The sequence below is a fragment of the Callorhinus ursinus genome, unplaced genomic scaffold (assembly GCF_003265705.2).
Source record: "Callorhinus ursinus isolate GAN/ISIS: 27379988/994484 unplaced genomic scaffold, GSC_fseal_2.0 scaffold8, whole genome shotgun sequence".
NCBI lineage: Eukaryota > Metazoa > Chordata > Mammalia > Carnivora > Otariidae > Callorhinus > Callorhinus ursinus.
This window is the reverse complement of record NW_027397070.1, coordinates 9,818,255-9,834,506: the sequence shown is the minus strand read 5'-3', so window position 1 is coordinate 9,834,506 and position 16,252 is coordinate 9,818,255. Positions and strand designations below refer to the sequence as shown.

Sequence of the window (16,252 nt, the reverse complement as noted above, 5' to 3'; positions counted from 1 at the left end):
CTCTCTCTCTCTCTCTCTCTCTAATAAATAAATAAAGTCTTAAAAAGAAAAAGAAAAAGAAAAAAATTAAATCAAGGAATTGAATGAGAAGAACAAAAAATGAGGGCAGCCTCGGACATGCCTGGAGCTCCATCTCAGGGTACCTCCCACACAAGGGAAGAACTAGTCAGGAGTGTCTGCAAGCAGAGCCCTGACAACAGGATGTTAAATCTATAACAAGCTCTCCAAGTAATAGACACGTGCATGCCTTTGGTTGTCCTAATTTGTAAAGTGTTTGTTCCTTCAGCACATGATCTTATGCAGGGTAGATATCTGATGTGTTTGTTGATAGCTGAAGAGCGAAATTATCTAACAGCTAGGATTGTTACAGGGTACATGGTAAGGCCATGAGTCCTTGGGGCTTGATCCTTAGAGAAGACTCCAACACCCCCAGTCCTCTAAGCAAAGGCAAGAGCCCCTTATGTATCTGTCAGGTTCTAATTTACTCTCCTCCAGCCAAAAAAAAAAAAAAAAAAAAAAGAAAGTTATCCTTTTCCTGTGCAGCAAGTGCCATCCTTCATTCGTATTAATTCTCTAACAATTCTCTGCACATCTGTAGATTAATGCAGCCACTTCGCACCATAACATGAAGGGTCAGAAGGCTTCACATACTATAAGGTTCAAGAGTCTGTCACCAGCATCTCATTATTACGAAGTAATGGTGGATCTAGACTTACAAACATTAGCATGGCTAGAACTGCCTTGTTAGGGAAGGGTTCATTATAAATATTGACTGTAATTCCCTTTTTAATTAAAAAAAAAATGTGAACTATTCCTGCAGTAGTATAACCTCAAATTATGGGCCCCCAGTCTCCTGGAGAGGGAACATTAAAAAAGGATAATGTTAAAAAAAAAAAAAACCCAGCCAGTATAAAAATGTTGTGTAATTCAAATAAGAGTTAAACAAAGAAGTGATAAAAGTAATCAAGGAGTAAACAAAGGGCGAGAGAATAAATATAAACAATGAACCACAGCATGGTTAATTAGCTTGCTTTGAAGATTTGATTTCTCCCTTGAAAGCAATGGTAATGACAAATAAGCCTGACCTACCAAATATCTTCAGGTATAATGTAATATGTCCCCCACTGCCTATAAAAGAAACGCCACTGAATTACTGTGCATGGCACTGAATTTACCATGGATGCCTCTAAGTTACAATGTATGGGGTCTTTGCTCTGGGTTGTTTTGACAATGGTACTTTAGTTATTTTAAGCTCTACAATTTCTGTTTGAATTATTCCAGAGCAGAGGTCTCAAACTCAAGTATCCCCAGGGCTCAGGCAGTAGCAGCTGGAGGTAAATGGATGGGACTGGTGGGCAGACCCTGATGAACTGGAGAATACTGTTACATCAACTCTTGCCAAGTGAGCCACATCACCTAATTCTTAAAGAGAAGCTTGAAATTCAAATTTGTATGTCAATTTTTTTATATCAGAATGGCCATACAGGACTGGCTACATAATTTTCAGGGTCCAGTGTAAACTGAAAACACAGAACACCTTGTTCAAAAATTATTAAGGGGGCACCTGGGTAGCTCAGTTGGTTAAGCAGCCAACTCTTGATTTTGGCTCAGGTCATGATCTTTGGATTCTGGGATCGAGCCCCTTGTCAGGCGTCTGCTTGAGGATTCTCTCTCTCTCTCTCTCTAATAAATAAATAAATCTTTAAAAAAAGATTAAAAAATATTTAAAAAAAAAAGGATTTCAAGATGCCCCTACCCCCCAAAAAAAGAAAAAAAAAGAAAAGAATTTCAACATGATGACAGCAGAATATTAAATCGAGTATGGACCCTTCTTAGCACAGGCCCTATGTAAGCACAGGTTGCAAGGCCAGGAAGCCTGACTTGGAAAGTATACAAAACAAGCTGCAAGCCACATACTGCCCATGAATTGTCCAGCTTAAGACCCTGTTCTAAAGATTCCACGTTCTCTCCCCATTTCTTTTTGTGACTCAAAGCACCCAGCTTCAAGATGGCTGGAAGAGTTTGAGGCATGACCTCTTGCTGAAAAACAGACAAAAACATTGCTGATGGCTTACGAGGGAAACAAAGGCTCTCCTTTGTCCTCACCAAGCCTTAAAACCAGCTGGGGGATCCACCTACTGATAGGTATATGCTTACAGAGAAAAAATATTTTTCCTTATGTATCCAAAATACCTAAAAGTCTATTGCAATGACCAAAGTCCTGTAAAAAAAGTGATATTCCCCTGAAAAGCCTTCCCACTCATGGCCCACTTACAGAGTTAGTATCTGCAATTGCCATCAAACAATAGTAGTCAATCTCCAAGTGATGGTCACAAATCAGACACACCTTATATATGTATGAATATGCACCTGAAAATTTTCAGGAAGGTTTATGAAATCACAATCATAGTTTTAAATACATGAGATAGTATAATTGTTTAAAGAAATGTTTCCCATTTAAAGTGATGTTTGTAAGGCATTCTAGGAGGCATGGACAGGCTGCTCATGGCAAGAGGTGACTGGTGCTTGTGCCCATGTGCACATACCTCCACTGGCACGCAGCCTAAAACATTCAATTTAGAGGGCTCTCTGGACAGTGTTTAAAAGTGAGAAATATCTTTTAGGGGCGCCTGGGTGGCTCAGTTGGTTAAGCATCCCACTCATGATTTTAGCTCAGGTCGTGATCTCAGGGTCGTAAGACTGAGCCTTGCATCGGGCTCCACGCTCAGGGGGAGTCCGCTTGAGATTCTCTCTCTTCCTCTCCCTTTGCCCTGCCCCCTGCATGTACTTTCTCTAAATAAACAAAACTTTTTTTAAAAAAAGTGAGAAGTATCTTTTATAAAAATAAAAAAAATCTCTCCTTAACTGATCTGTCATATACATTTCATATTTCCATATGTCAGGTTTATGTCAATTGAGAGATACATGTATTTTTTGGTTGATTACAATTATACTTCCCAAAACAGCTTATACCAACAAAATGCCAATTGCCATACACGTTTTGTCTATACCTAGCACTATTCCAATCCAAACCCAAACAGGAAAAAAAAAGTTATTATTTGATGCAGTGATTTCACCTCTACATGTAGACCATATATGCATATACACCTATACATATGTGTAGAAATAATGGGTTTATCTATTAGGAAGATAGATAAAAGTTCTATTAGAACTAAATAGAAATAGTAGTATTATAGTATCAGAGAGAATAAATTATTCCAGTATAAATTTATTGTTTATCTTTGTCTCCCCCTCTAGAATGTAATGGGGGAAGAGATTTGCATCTGTCTTGTTTACTGCTATGTTCCCTGACACTGCCTGACACTTAGTAGATACTCAATTATACTTGTTGAATTGAACTGAATCCATAGGATCAAAACAAATTATAATTCACTGATTCTAGAAATGGAAATAGGAGGAAATCAGACACACGTAGCAGGTCTTCAACTTCCCTAACTTCCACTGGCTTTTTTATTCCCTAATTAATAATCTAACTCATGTAGTCACTGTAGCCAGTAACTCTACTGCTTTCATATCAGCCTCTCATTTCTCTAGCTCACGCAGACACAAGCTTGGTCCTCCTTGGAGCAAGCTGGGACAAAGGTTAAGTTCTTCCCAGAATCTAGAAAAGTCTAATGAGCTCCGTGGAATGATATTTCTAAGTATTCACCATACCAGAATCAATATCAATGTGCTGTCAGTGTATGCATTAGCCTCATAGTCAAACAAAGAACAGCCCTCAGAGCCCACTAATGATGCTGGGCATGGAGAGCTGGGGATGGGTAAGATGATGCAGAGATGACTGTATCAGCTCTCCTCAAACACAAGGCTTCCAGGATGTTGCACAATCCCGCCATTCTGGTACTTTGTCAGAGATAGGCAGCATTTGGATTCAGTCACTGAGATCTTCAGTAAAATAACTCTCTTTTGATCTTCTTGACCCAAGAGATGGATTTGGAGTACACCTCCTGGCTGTGAGAGAACTCTTCTATTCCTCACCTGGTATTACCAGGGAATGCAAATGTCTTAAAGTTAGCAGAGTACTATATATGTAGCTGATAAGACAGGTACAACAAACTTGATTCATTACTGACCTAGGTAAAACCTGCTTTTAGTACAATTCCATCATGTTCACACTCATTCATGTAGCATTTCCCATATGCAGATTCTGCTAGAAAGATGTGTCGAGCAAGGGTAGTGGCAAAAGTTCTGAGCATCAATTCTGCATTACTTAAATCTCTAGGATCAGACAAGGACCTCATCAAAATTCAAGCTCTTCCCTGCAGTAAAATTGTAGTTGGTGTCATAAATGGGATTTCATTCCACATGAGAAAATGTGAAATCTGATTTTCCAATTAGAATGAGAAGGGTGGGGTGAGTGTGATAGAGTAAAGATGACTGATTTGTATGGTATACACAGTTAAGATGTAGTAAAACTAAGACATGTGTGAGTAAGCATGTGGACATCACAGTCAAATCACATTGGTTTGGAATCCTGACCCAATCACTTATTAACTATATGACCTTAGCCAAATTTGTTAACCTGGCAGAGACTTGGTTTCTGCGAAACATGAGTATCACTTAATCTTGTAAAGTGAGATTATCATTCTCTATCTCATAGTGTCATTATAAGGGCTAAATAAGATATATACACAGTGTTAGGTCCAGTGCCTGATACATAATAAGAACTAAATAAATGATAGCTGTGACTGTTATTTTGATTACTATTTTTATCACTCCCACAAATAACTCCTTTGCAACTCTGTAATTCAGGGGAAAAAAAAAAAAAAGCCATAACCAAAAGCATGGAGGAGGTTAACTCCTTGTGAGGTTTCCATGGTGGAAACTTGGCCACATAGTAAATATGGTCTTAATGATCTTTCACTCATCACTGAGAAACAAAATTCTCTAAATTCTAGAAACTTTCAGTGAAACACCACTAAATGCAGCCATAGAGCAATCTCTCCCTTCCCCCATACACCCCTCCCCCATCCAACCCTTGGGGATATATTAAAACTAAGGCAAGTGAATAGCCTTAGCCAGTAATTAAGACACACGGCTAATCAGAGAGCAGCACGGGCTGTGGCCCTATGCAAAGAAACCGAGCACCAGGATGACAGCTCCCATTACTAGGGCTTTGTTCTCCTGGAGCAAAAAGAGCACAAACGCATAAAGTTGGAGAACTGTAACTGCATTTGGAATAGTTGCAGGGGGTTAGGGGGGAGTCACAGGTTCCTCCGAACAGAGAGGATAGTCCACCAGATAACTGCGTCAGCCCACACCCACCAGCGCCTTCCCCACCCTCAAAGCATGACTCCACTTTTTCTAACACTGCCCTTAAGGAATCTGGCTTCTGCGACTTCCAGTAATTGTACAAATCACCCATGATGAAGCAGCTAAACACACTGTTAGACAAAAGAAACAAAAATTAAGCAAATAGAAAACTCATTAAAATGCTGCCTTTGGTTATTTTTGCTCCTAACAATTCATGTTACCAAACAAGTCTTTCTTCGTTGCTCTTCCTTGGAAGTAATACTTTAAAAGAATTCTAATGGGCACTGAGTGATTTTCTCCAGACTCATAATCCAGCAACTAGAACACTTCCCCCTCCCCCATCTCCATCTAGGACTCCTCCCTGTCACCTTAGAGCTTCTGACTTAGCGGCGTTCACACCCAGCAGTCCCAGCAAAGCTTTCTGTTCACATTATACAACAAAAAAGCAGGCAATGAACAATTCATGCTCCTAAGTGCTTGCAATAAAACAGGCAGAGCTGACCTCTCCCATCCCAAATGGCTGCATGTCAGTCACATAAGCTTAAAGGACCAAGAGTAGTATATATGTGATGTGTATAAACAAACTAATTAAAATCTAACGTCTCTCATTCCAGCTAGTGCCTAATGGGACCAATATGATCAAAAAAAAAAAAAAAAAAAGAATTACTCCAAGCTGGCGAAGGTATTGCTCTCCCTGCTTCTAGGATACATCTCTTTTAGGCTCAATAAACAGCCTAAAAGAAGGGGAACTTGGGGGTTTCCATTCTTTCCTATAAGACTTCTCAAATAAAAACTATCAACTCAGCAGCAGTGAGCCAAAAGACCACTCCCTGATTCCAAGTGGACATATTGATCAACTGAACTGACATGTGCCTCCTCCTCTCTCTCTCAGTAGCAATCAGCTGCACCAGGAAAATCCATTTCATTTCCCAAAACAAAAGGCAACACACCGCTTCTTATCTGACACTGTCAGGCCACAGTTTTTAGGGGGAAAAATACACACACACACACACACACACACACAACGGAGATGACGAAGAAATAGCTAAGAGTTGAAATGAACATGATACATGTTTATCTGGAGTTTCAGAATTGAGTTGAGGTTATGACTAAGCCCAGAGATCTGTATTCCCCCCAGTCACTGAGAACCCTGTTATTTATTCATCTTACCGGATTCTGGCTAAAGTTAAGAGCAGCACCACGGGCACTTCCAGGGGCTCTCCTCAGCGTTACCCTTCACTGCAACTGCCGCAGAGAGCAGACTTGTTACAAGTCCACCTGCAAACAACTCCGGCTATTTTAGAGACTAGGTAGAGATGGGAAAATATCGTGGCAGGCTTTCGACTAACTATGAAGGACATGGGTTGAAGGACTATCATATAAATCAAAAGGCTCAAGTAATTTCATTTGGTTTGGGTCTTCGTGCTTTTAATAAATTCTGTGTTAAACATGCAAGAGATCCCCTTTCACATCAGGGTTATGTCAAATGCTTATTCAGCATTTGTTCCTTGCCATGAAGAAACTGAAACCCAAATGAGGTAAATACTAAATTTCATACTGTAAATCACTAAATATTTCAAAAATCACAAGAGCAAATAGGGGACCAATTAGCTCTGTCCCATAAAAAAAGAAATCTCTATCTTTACAATGCTGAAATACCATGAGCTACTCATTTTAGAGCCTACTTGGGATTTTGCAATAGAAAATTATCTTATGTTTATGAAAAATTCTATGAGAACACCAAAAATAACAGGCAGAGATGGAGCAAGAATAATTCTATGTATTATGATTCCTCTATGACTCTTACAGGCCTTTGTCTTAACCCAGCAGCCTGAAAAACAGATTTAGGTAAAACAGCCTTTTCTCTAGTCCATTTTAAGCAGACAACATCCCCCCCATCTCTGCCTTAGCAGACACCGACTAACCAACAAAACAGCCGTGCAATTAAGGCCCGGACATTCAACACTCACCATCTCCTGCTCCCACCGTCTCCTTTTGATGTTTACAGCACATCTGTAGGATGCAATACTAGGAGATGCCTTGTTTGACCTGCTGCATGATGCTGTGACATCAGTTCAGATGATGCAGCTCATTATGGGAAAGACTGCTGTTGCTATGGCAACTGGGATGTGCTAGGAATCCTTGCTGCATTTCCAGTGGAGCCTGAGACAATACGGAAGCCTTGTAAGAAACAGACGATATGCAAAATGTAGACCAAAGGAAGAGGATCCCTCATTGGACTAAAATCCATAGATTTAAAAAGGGATTTTCCTGAAGGCATACGGGGGAAAAATAAAAATTACCTCCTACTTTGTTGTTACACATTTAGGAGAGACTAAGGTTGGTGGGGGTGGGGGGGGGAGATAGAGATTTAGTACTGAGCAAAAAAAAACCAAATGCATAATGTTTTTCTGTTGGGCAATTTGATCACTTCTTCCTCTCTGGACAGCATTATGATAGCTTTTTAAAAGTTAATAAAAAGAATTTTTGTTCACTTGTCAAAAATCGAAAGAACAAAGCAGTGGGCAGGAAAAGAATTAAAAATGGAACATAAACAGCTAAGAAAGTGACTCTAACTCTAAAGTAAATAAGCTTTAATTCTGAAAATATGGGCAAACTCCCACCAATAAAGTCTGCCGTGATCATTTCCCCTGATGGACACTGACCCACAGGACCTTTCTTGTGCAGCAGAACACCAGCTCTCACTTGAGCATGGATGGGCGCATGCAAGGAGGATCTAGGGCACACACCACACCCCTCTCAATTTCCAAGGGCCCATCCCTTGGCCTGCAGAGAACCTCTCCTACTCATAGCCAAAATGCAAGTCTTTGGGGGGACCAAACCTGGTGGCTGGAACAAGTAACCAACCTGCTAGAACTTCTGAAGACACTGACATTCCGAACACTGGGGCTCTGTTTTCCTCCCTTCAGGGCAATAAGACACACAGGAGGAAATTACTCAGACCCCTCCCCCACAAAAGCTGCAACTGTGTGAAAAGCCACATTTAAACAAGACACAGTGAGGTATTTCCCCAATGGATAAAAGAAAAGTGAATTTAAAGCAATCACTCTTTTCTAGTCCTGTGCAGAAACAAATATTATGTGGTAAGAATGGAGCTGGGGGTGGGGGGTGGAGATGGACAGAGCAGCCATTTCTTGCATATTTAATACTCTTAGACCATGGATTGAGATAGAATCAAGCTGAACTCCACCCACTCTATCTTCAAATTCTGGGGAAGAACAACATTCTAAAAGCCCAAAATCTAACAGGGCAATTATGTTGTCCTCGCCAACCTGAGATTTTAAACGGCACTGTTAGCTAACTGCATGCGGGACGAGGAGATAGAATGGCAGAAGGAATTCAGGCAGTGCCCTGGTAAACAGGGGCTGAAGAAATTGCCTGAGAGGTGCCAAGATCCTAGCAGGGTGCACCATCAGCCATTCACAGAGCAACCCTACCCTGGAAAGGAAGCTAGGACTGCTCCTGTTTCACCTAATGAGGACTTGGGAGACCAAGTGCAAGAGGTTGAAGCTGCCTGCCCAAGTTACCCATGCTCTCAGTCACTGACATCCACCCTTTTCTTAGACCACATGCTACACCAAGAGAAGTAACAGGCAACCATCCCAGGGAACACAGTGTTAATGCCAGTTCCTCCAGTAAGCATCTGTGTGCATTCAGGCTAGTCAATTAACCTCTCTGGACAAGTTTTTCATATGGAGAGAGAACGTATTTAACTAATAACCATGGTTTGCAAGTTTTGTTAGTGGTTGAACCCCTTATTCTAATGATATAGTCCAAAGCCAGGCTGCCCTGATTGAGGGGTGATAAGAAGCCCAGAGCCAAAACTGATGAACCCTTCTCAACCCCCACCCCTTACGTCATCTGCTCTGAACTGACCCAGGAAGGTACCTCTGAAGAACCCCTCAGCCTCTGAGAAAGATGGAATGAGTCATGGGTCTAGAACAATATTACTGGCCTTTCCAGAGCTGAAATCCCATGATTCTGTAAAGAGGAGAGAGCAGGGTGGAATCAGGTATTTCAGACTTGAATACAGTTTCTCAGAATGCGAAGAATCTTGTCAGTCTCCTTCACCAAAAGCAAATCATTTGTTTGCTGGGAAGAGATGGATGGCTCATCAAATCTGAGGCCAGACCAGACTTTTAACAACCTGAACAGGTTGAATCATTAGCCCACAAAATGGCCCAGATCAGGTTAAAAAAAGGGGGGGGGGACCCATAAAGCAGAAGCAAATCATAAAGTGTTTTCTTGCCTTCTGAATGGACCTATAATAGTTCACTTTAGACTTCCCAGTGTTTTTTTTTTTCACTGTTACATATCCCCACGTCACGGGTTGTTTTGAGGATTGCATGCAATAATGTATATAAAAGCATTTGGAAACCAGAAGCACCATAGAAATGTCAAACCTTGTTACTGTTGTCATTACTAGCCCACTCACCCCAATCAATGGAGGCTCAACTGTACATCCAGCCAGATTCTGCACTGTGGACTAAGATGGTTAGGAAATGGCTTACAAAGTCTACACAGTTACCAAGGAGGGCTTACTCCTCACCACTCACTTCAGATGAGATCAGGAAAGGTAATGGACAAGGGATACTCTCAGTGGACAGAGCCAGGGCCACAGGCAACAAAGAACAAATGAGTTTCTCCTGGAGAGCAGAATCAAGGCCAGAACAGTGAAATGAGTCAGGGAGCTTCAGACCTGAATGACTAGAAGGATTTCAGAACTGCTGTGGGTTAGGGACCACCATGTGTCTCCCGTCTTGCCTCTGACAGAAACGACTCTGCATCACTGAAAAATCCTGGATTTTCAACTGATATAGTGACTATGTGGGACTTTAGGTAGCTTCCTTGGGATGTGAATACATGTTTGCTGTAGGGCAAAAGGGAGAAAATAAATATTTGGGATTCAGCAGAACAACTTGTGACAGCTACTGTGATTGCTCACCAATATCCATGTTTTTCCTCTTCCTCCTAGGTACATTCCCAGTGCCCTTACCTGTAGGTGGACCTTGGGATTGGTTCTTACCAATGGAATGTGAGTAGAAGTGAAAAGAAACACCTCCAAAGGTAGTTAAGAGCATGTGTGCCTTCGCCATACTTCCCTCCCTGCTAGCTGGATGCAAAGTATCTAGTGGAAAATTCTGAAGCCCCACGCAGTGGATGGGGCCTAGGTCCCTGAATGACAATGGGGTAGAACCATGCTCTCCCAACCACCCACTGACCCACATGGAACTGCAATGAGTGAGAAATAAACTTTTACTATAGTAAAGAGATTTGGGGGTAGTTTACTACACACGAATTATCTATTTATAAATAAATATATAACAATTTAGGGGCTCCTGGCTGGCTCAGTCGGTAAAGCATGCAACTCTTGATCTCAGGGTCCTGAGTTCAAGCCCCATGTTGGGCAGGGAGCCTACTTAAAATAAATTTTTTTAATTGTATCAATTTAATAAAATAGAAATTAAATAATTTCATAAAATATATTAAAATTATAACATTATGTATTGTTATTGATTATAAACTTACAATGTTAAAAATAGGTTTCCTTATTACAGAGCTTCTCAGAGGCTTTAATATGCTGATATGCACTGAGATCCTCTCATGGGGAAAATATTCTATGTATTATTTCCCTAACTTATTTGGCCATAGAATCCTTTTTTCATGGACAAAAGTTCCACTGGCTGTCCATCCATAGTATAGGAAACAGGACTGTAAACAACAATGGGCTAGAACCCCCCCTTCACCCCTGATTTAGTCTGGAGGCTACAGAAGAGGAAAAAGTGAAATTTCTCTCATCTCCAGTACAACAGTCTATTTGTAGTCTTTCTTTGCCATTCTGAACTGGCAAGGCAGAGATTGGTGGTGATATTATAGACAGAGCAACATTTATACAAACGTTTCCTCCTGGCCATTTTCCCCTACTTATAATTAGGAATTGTGTCCCAAATTCTTACCATTTCAGGAGTAGTAAATGAATCTTATTTCCAAATTATCAGCTCATGATGTAAACATACATCTTGTGTTTGCATTTTAGGGGTTTAAAAAACCCTAAAGCTATTCCTGGAAATGTGGCAAGCCTGCATCCCTTAATGTATCATGTTAACATTTCTGGATCTGAGGACTGTTAGTTGTTAGTTGGCAACTGTTAACTGGGGAACTACTAGTTGATTTCACAGGTGAGCCTCTGAATTACCCTGGCTAAATATAATAATGGTGTGTTTCTTTTGTAGTCTAAATGGATGTGCCCGATGGCAGGTGACCTTCTGTGTGGTGATTCAGTGTCTCTGTCTTGAGGTTTCACCTTCCTCTAGAGCCTTAGAGACCTGGGCATTCATTGGGCAGACAGAGATGGCACAGGTAAGGTTATTATGGGCCAGATCTGGAAGTATGCTTCTTCACTTCAATCCACATTCCATTGGTTAGAACTCAAATGACCACACATGCTGCAAGAGAGACTGGGAAATGGAATCTAGCTTTGTGCCCAGGAAGAAAAGGAAATGCATAATAAACAGTTATCCAATCTCTGCCATATCATGAGCCTCATTTCAGGCTGCATTTTACGTATGTGTCTGCAATACCACCCATGGATATTCTTAAGTCCCAGTGAACATCCAGACACACAAGACTATCACAGCCAACTGGTCAGCTCAGAGAGTTTGTCATCAGGGCAGCATCAGGTACTACTCTTCTGTCGGAATCTTGTGGCAATCCACACAGTATCCAGGAGCTATTATATCTGGCCCCGAGGTGACAGCTCAAGAACAATGTGTAGAACACAAGCAAGTTCAAGAGCAACCAGCCTTAAAAGCATTATTCCTCATAGGAGCCTGTATCTTTGTAACAATTTCACAATGTAATTCCCAGGGTTCCCCCAAAAGTTATGCCCAATTATAAGAGTCACTGCGCTCAGAAGAGCCCCAAATGATGGCTTCCTCTCAGGATCTATAGTTACCTCAATCCAGACCAACAAGGGCTTACCCTGATCACTCACTTTAGAGGTAGCTGGAGGATACAATGGATGGTGGGGAGGGGACCTCTTAGAGATCCCCCAGAGCTAGGGTCATAGGCAGAATGGACAAATAGCCCCTCTTAGAGAGCACAGTCAGGGCCAGACCAGGGAAATTCTCCTACCTCAGGTAGTCATTTTTACTAAGCAAGGGCCATTTTTACCCTAAGCAATGTTGCCTAGAAATATTATTGACATTTTATCATTTTCAGGTTTCCAGGGGAACAGAGCTACAGAGTTAACCAAAGGCCAAATTCTCTCACAAAGATAAAGTGTTTGGCTAATCCTCTACTAAAAATGCTCAATTCTACTTCAGAACTGACCTTCGTTCCCAAAACATACAAGTATTCAAACACTCCAACCACATGCTTATATGACCATACACCCATGCTGCCTGTGGATGCTGCTTCAATCACTATATTTTATATACTTTCTATCTGGAGGCCAAAAATATTTGGACACCAAACTACAGTGGACATTTGTGGCTCTTATTGTTGGAGGCTCAGCATAGCTTCTACTTTCTTTAGATAACCAGGCAAAGCAAAAATTCTTATCTAAAGATTATTAATCATTGGTGTTCAGAAGAGAACTTGCTTACATAATAATGATATAGAAGCTCAGTTATTATTGTTGTTACCTGAAGTCTGGATTTATTATTTCCAGACATCACCTCTTCCACATACTAGGTTATACGCTTTAGGTGGGAATCCAATTAAAGGAATGGAGCATGTGACTCAGTCTTAAGCCAACCAGTTTGTTACATTCCCCTGACCTACAGACATTAGTTAGAGTATGGGACCCCACTGAAGCCGATGAGATGCAATGAGACGTATTAATAAAAATTACTGTTGGCTCCTGGTCTGAAAGTGAAAGGATGTCAAATTTGAAGCTGCTTGCCCATTTTGCATTCATGAATGAAGAACCTGTCTAAGAATAAAGCCAACAAGACAAAGAGCAGAGCTGAGCTGAGTTGAGTTGGTGAGACTGTTTGAGCCAGAAATCAGCCCTACTCTGGTTCTGTAGATTGTAAGAGCCAAAAGGTCCACTTTTCTGCTTCAGCCAGTAACTTTTGGGATATCAGTCACAATAACAGAGAGACCTAACTGATCTGCAGAGCCATTAGAGACACTGTGGAAGGTGCAAGTTGGCACCATTAGCATGCAGATTCCTTGGAAGGGAAAGAAAAGGTTGGGTTCTAAAGTGCTGAACCTTAGCAATGAGACCCCTAAAAGTGGTAGGATCAGGGCCTGAACTGGCAAGATCTCACCACAAGGAAGATGCAAAGCATTATCTTATCTCCTGGACATTCCCAGGTTTACGACAGTGATCTCACACCCCAGTCAGCCTGAGCCCCACTCCTCTGTCCTTTCCCAGGGAAAATTTCCATTGGTAAAGGCCAAAAAGCCTCATAAAGTCCAGGGAAAGTGGGCGCCTGGGTGGCTCAGTTGGTTGGGCAGTCGACTCTTCATTTTGGCCCAGGTCGTGATCTCACAGTCGTGGCCATCAAGCCCCGTGTCGGGCTCTATGCTCAGTGTCTAGTCTACTTGAGATTCTCTCTCCCTTTCCCTCTGCTCCTCCCCTCTCAAAATAAATGAATAACAAGTTTTTTAAAAAGCCCAGGGAAGGTAAATTAGATCCCAAATGAACATCTAGATTTGGAGACCTTGGGGTGATTTTGTCCAAAGAAACTGGCCCCAACCAGTTCAGAGATTTCCCTGCCATCCTTCTGAATTTAAGATTTTATCTTGCCTGACTTACAGAGTTAGTATGGTTTGCTGCTTCACTTAGATTTAACTCCAAACACAAACCTTTGACATGAAACCAATGGCTTTAATATGTGGGCGGAAGCACAGTTGTGCCGCTTTATGGAGGGAAAGGAAAACATTAGGGAGCAACATATGAAGCATTGTATTTCTGGGGCTTTCTTGTTTTAGAATTTAATTTTTTCATAGGTCTTAATCTTGTCCATTTTGCATTCATGAATGAAGAACCTGTCTAAGAATGGATTCTCACCACACATTGAATCTACCAGCCCCTTGATCTTGGACTTCCCAGACTCCACAACTATGAGAAATCACTGTCCGTTGTTAATAAGTTACCCAGTCTATGGTATTTCTGTTCGGTAGCCCAAACAGATTAAGATACCCAGCTCTTCAAAAATCAGTTATGTTTCTATATACTAACAACAAAGTACCCCAGAAAGAAAGTAGAAAACAATCCCATTCACAATAGCATCCAAAAGAATAAAATACTTAGGAATAAAATTAACCAAGGAGGTGGGAGGCTTATACACTGAAAACTACAAAACACCTGATGAAAGAAATTAGAGAAGACACTAATAAATAGAAAGACAGCCCATGTTTATGGATTAGAATAATTAATATTGTTAAAATGTCCATACTACACAAAGTAATCTTCAGATACAATTGAACTCTTATCAAAACTCCAATGTATTTACAGAAATAGAAAAAACAATACTAAAATTTTCATGGAACCACAAAATACTACAAATAGCTAAAGCAATCTTGAGCAAGAAGTGCAAAGCAAAAAGAGGCATAACACTTCCTGATTTCAAACTATCTTAATATAGTAATCAGAACAGTATGGTGTTGTCTTAAAAATAGACACAAAGATCAATGGAACAGAATAGAGAAATAAACCTATGCATATATGGTCAACTAATTTGCAACAAGGTCACCAAGAATACAAAATGGGGAAAAATAGCCTCTTCAATAAATGGTGTTGGGAAAACTGGATATCAACATTTAATAGAATGAAACTGGGCCCTTATCTTACACCATTTACAAAAATTAACTCAAAATGGATTGAAGACTTAAGAATAAGACCTAAAACCATAAAAGTCTTAGAAGAAAATATAGGGGAAAATTTCCTTGATATTGTTCTTGTCAATGTTTTTTTATATGACACCAAAGCATGGGCAACAAAAGCAAAAATAAGCAAGTAGGACTACACCAAACTAAAGTTTCTGCACAGCAATGGAAATAATAAAGGAGAAAATGTTTGCAAGCCATATATCCAATAAAGGGTTAATATCCCAAATATATAAGCAACTCTTACAACTCAATAGCAAAAAAATAATCAGATTCTTAAATGGGCAAAGGACCTGAATAGACATTTGTCCAAAGAAGATAGACATATAGCAAATAGCAAAATATAAAAAGATATTCAATATCATTAATCAGGGAAATGCAAATCAAAACCACAATGAGGGGCACCTGGGTGGTACGGTCAGTTAAGCATCTGACTCTTGGTTTTAGCTCAGGTGATCTCACGGTCTTGGGATTGAGCCCCACATCAGGCTCCAAGTTCAGCACAGAGTCTGCTTGAGATTCTCTCTCTCTCACCCTCTGCCCCTCCCCCCAGCCTTCTCTCTCTCTCTCTCTCTCTCTCTCTCTCTCACACACACACACACACACACACACACGTAAATTAATAAATCTTTGAAATAAACAAACAAAAAAAACCACAAAGAGATATCACCTCCTACCTGTTAGGATGTCTATTATCAAAAAAAATGAGAGATAAAAAATGTTGGTGAGGATGTGGAGAAAAAGGAATCCTTATACTCTTATACACTGTTGGTGGGAATGTAAACTGGTACGACCATTATGGAAAGCAGTATGGAGGTTCCTCAAAAAATTAAAATAGAGTTACCATATGGTGCAGGAACCCCACTACTGGGTATATATCCAAAGGAAATTAAATCAGTCTCTCAAAGATAGCTGCACTCTCACGATCATTGCAGCAATATTCACAATAGCCAAGATATGGAAACAACCTAAATGTCCATTAACAGATGAAGGCATAAAGAAATGTGGGAGATATACATATACATATAGATGTGTGTGTGCATATTTTATTATCATTATCATTATTATTATTATTATTCAGCCATAAAAGAGAAAGAAATCCTGCCATTTGTGACAA

General features: G+C 40.5%; 1 protein-coding gene across 3 annotated transcripts in view; it reads right to left on the bottom strand.

The window, feature by feature from the left end:
- The window catches only part of AKAP6 (A-kinase anchoring protein 6), a 584,567-nt gene that overhangs the window by 492,001 nt on the left and 76,314 nt on the right, over positions 1-16,252 (bottom strand). For 2 of the 3 annotated variants that reach the window (XM_073895064.1, XM_073895063.1), the window contains one exon: positions 7,245-7,437. The gene's annotated coding sequence lies outside the window, so the exon portion shown is untranslated. Of the gene's footprint in view, positions 1-6,444; positions 6,528-7,244; positions 7,438-16,252 lie in introns of those variants that run through there. The other variant, XM_073895065.1, reaches the window with a different exon arrangement.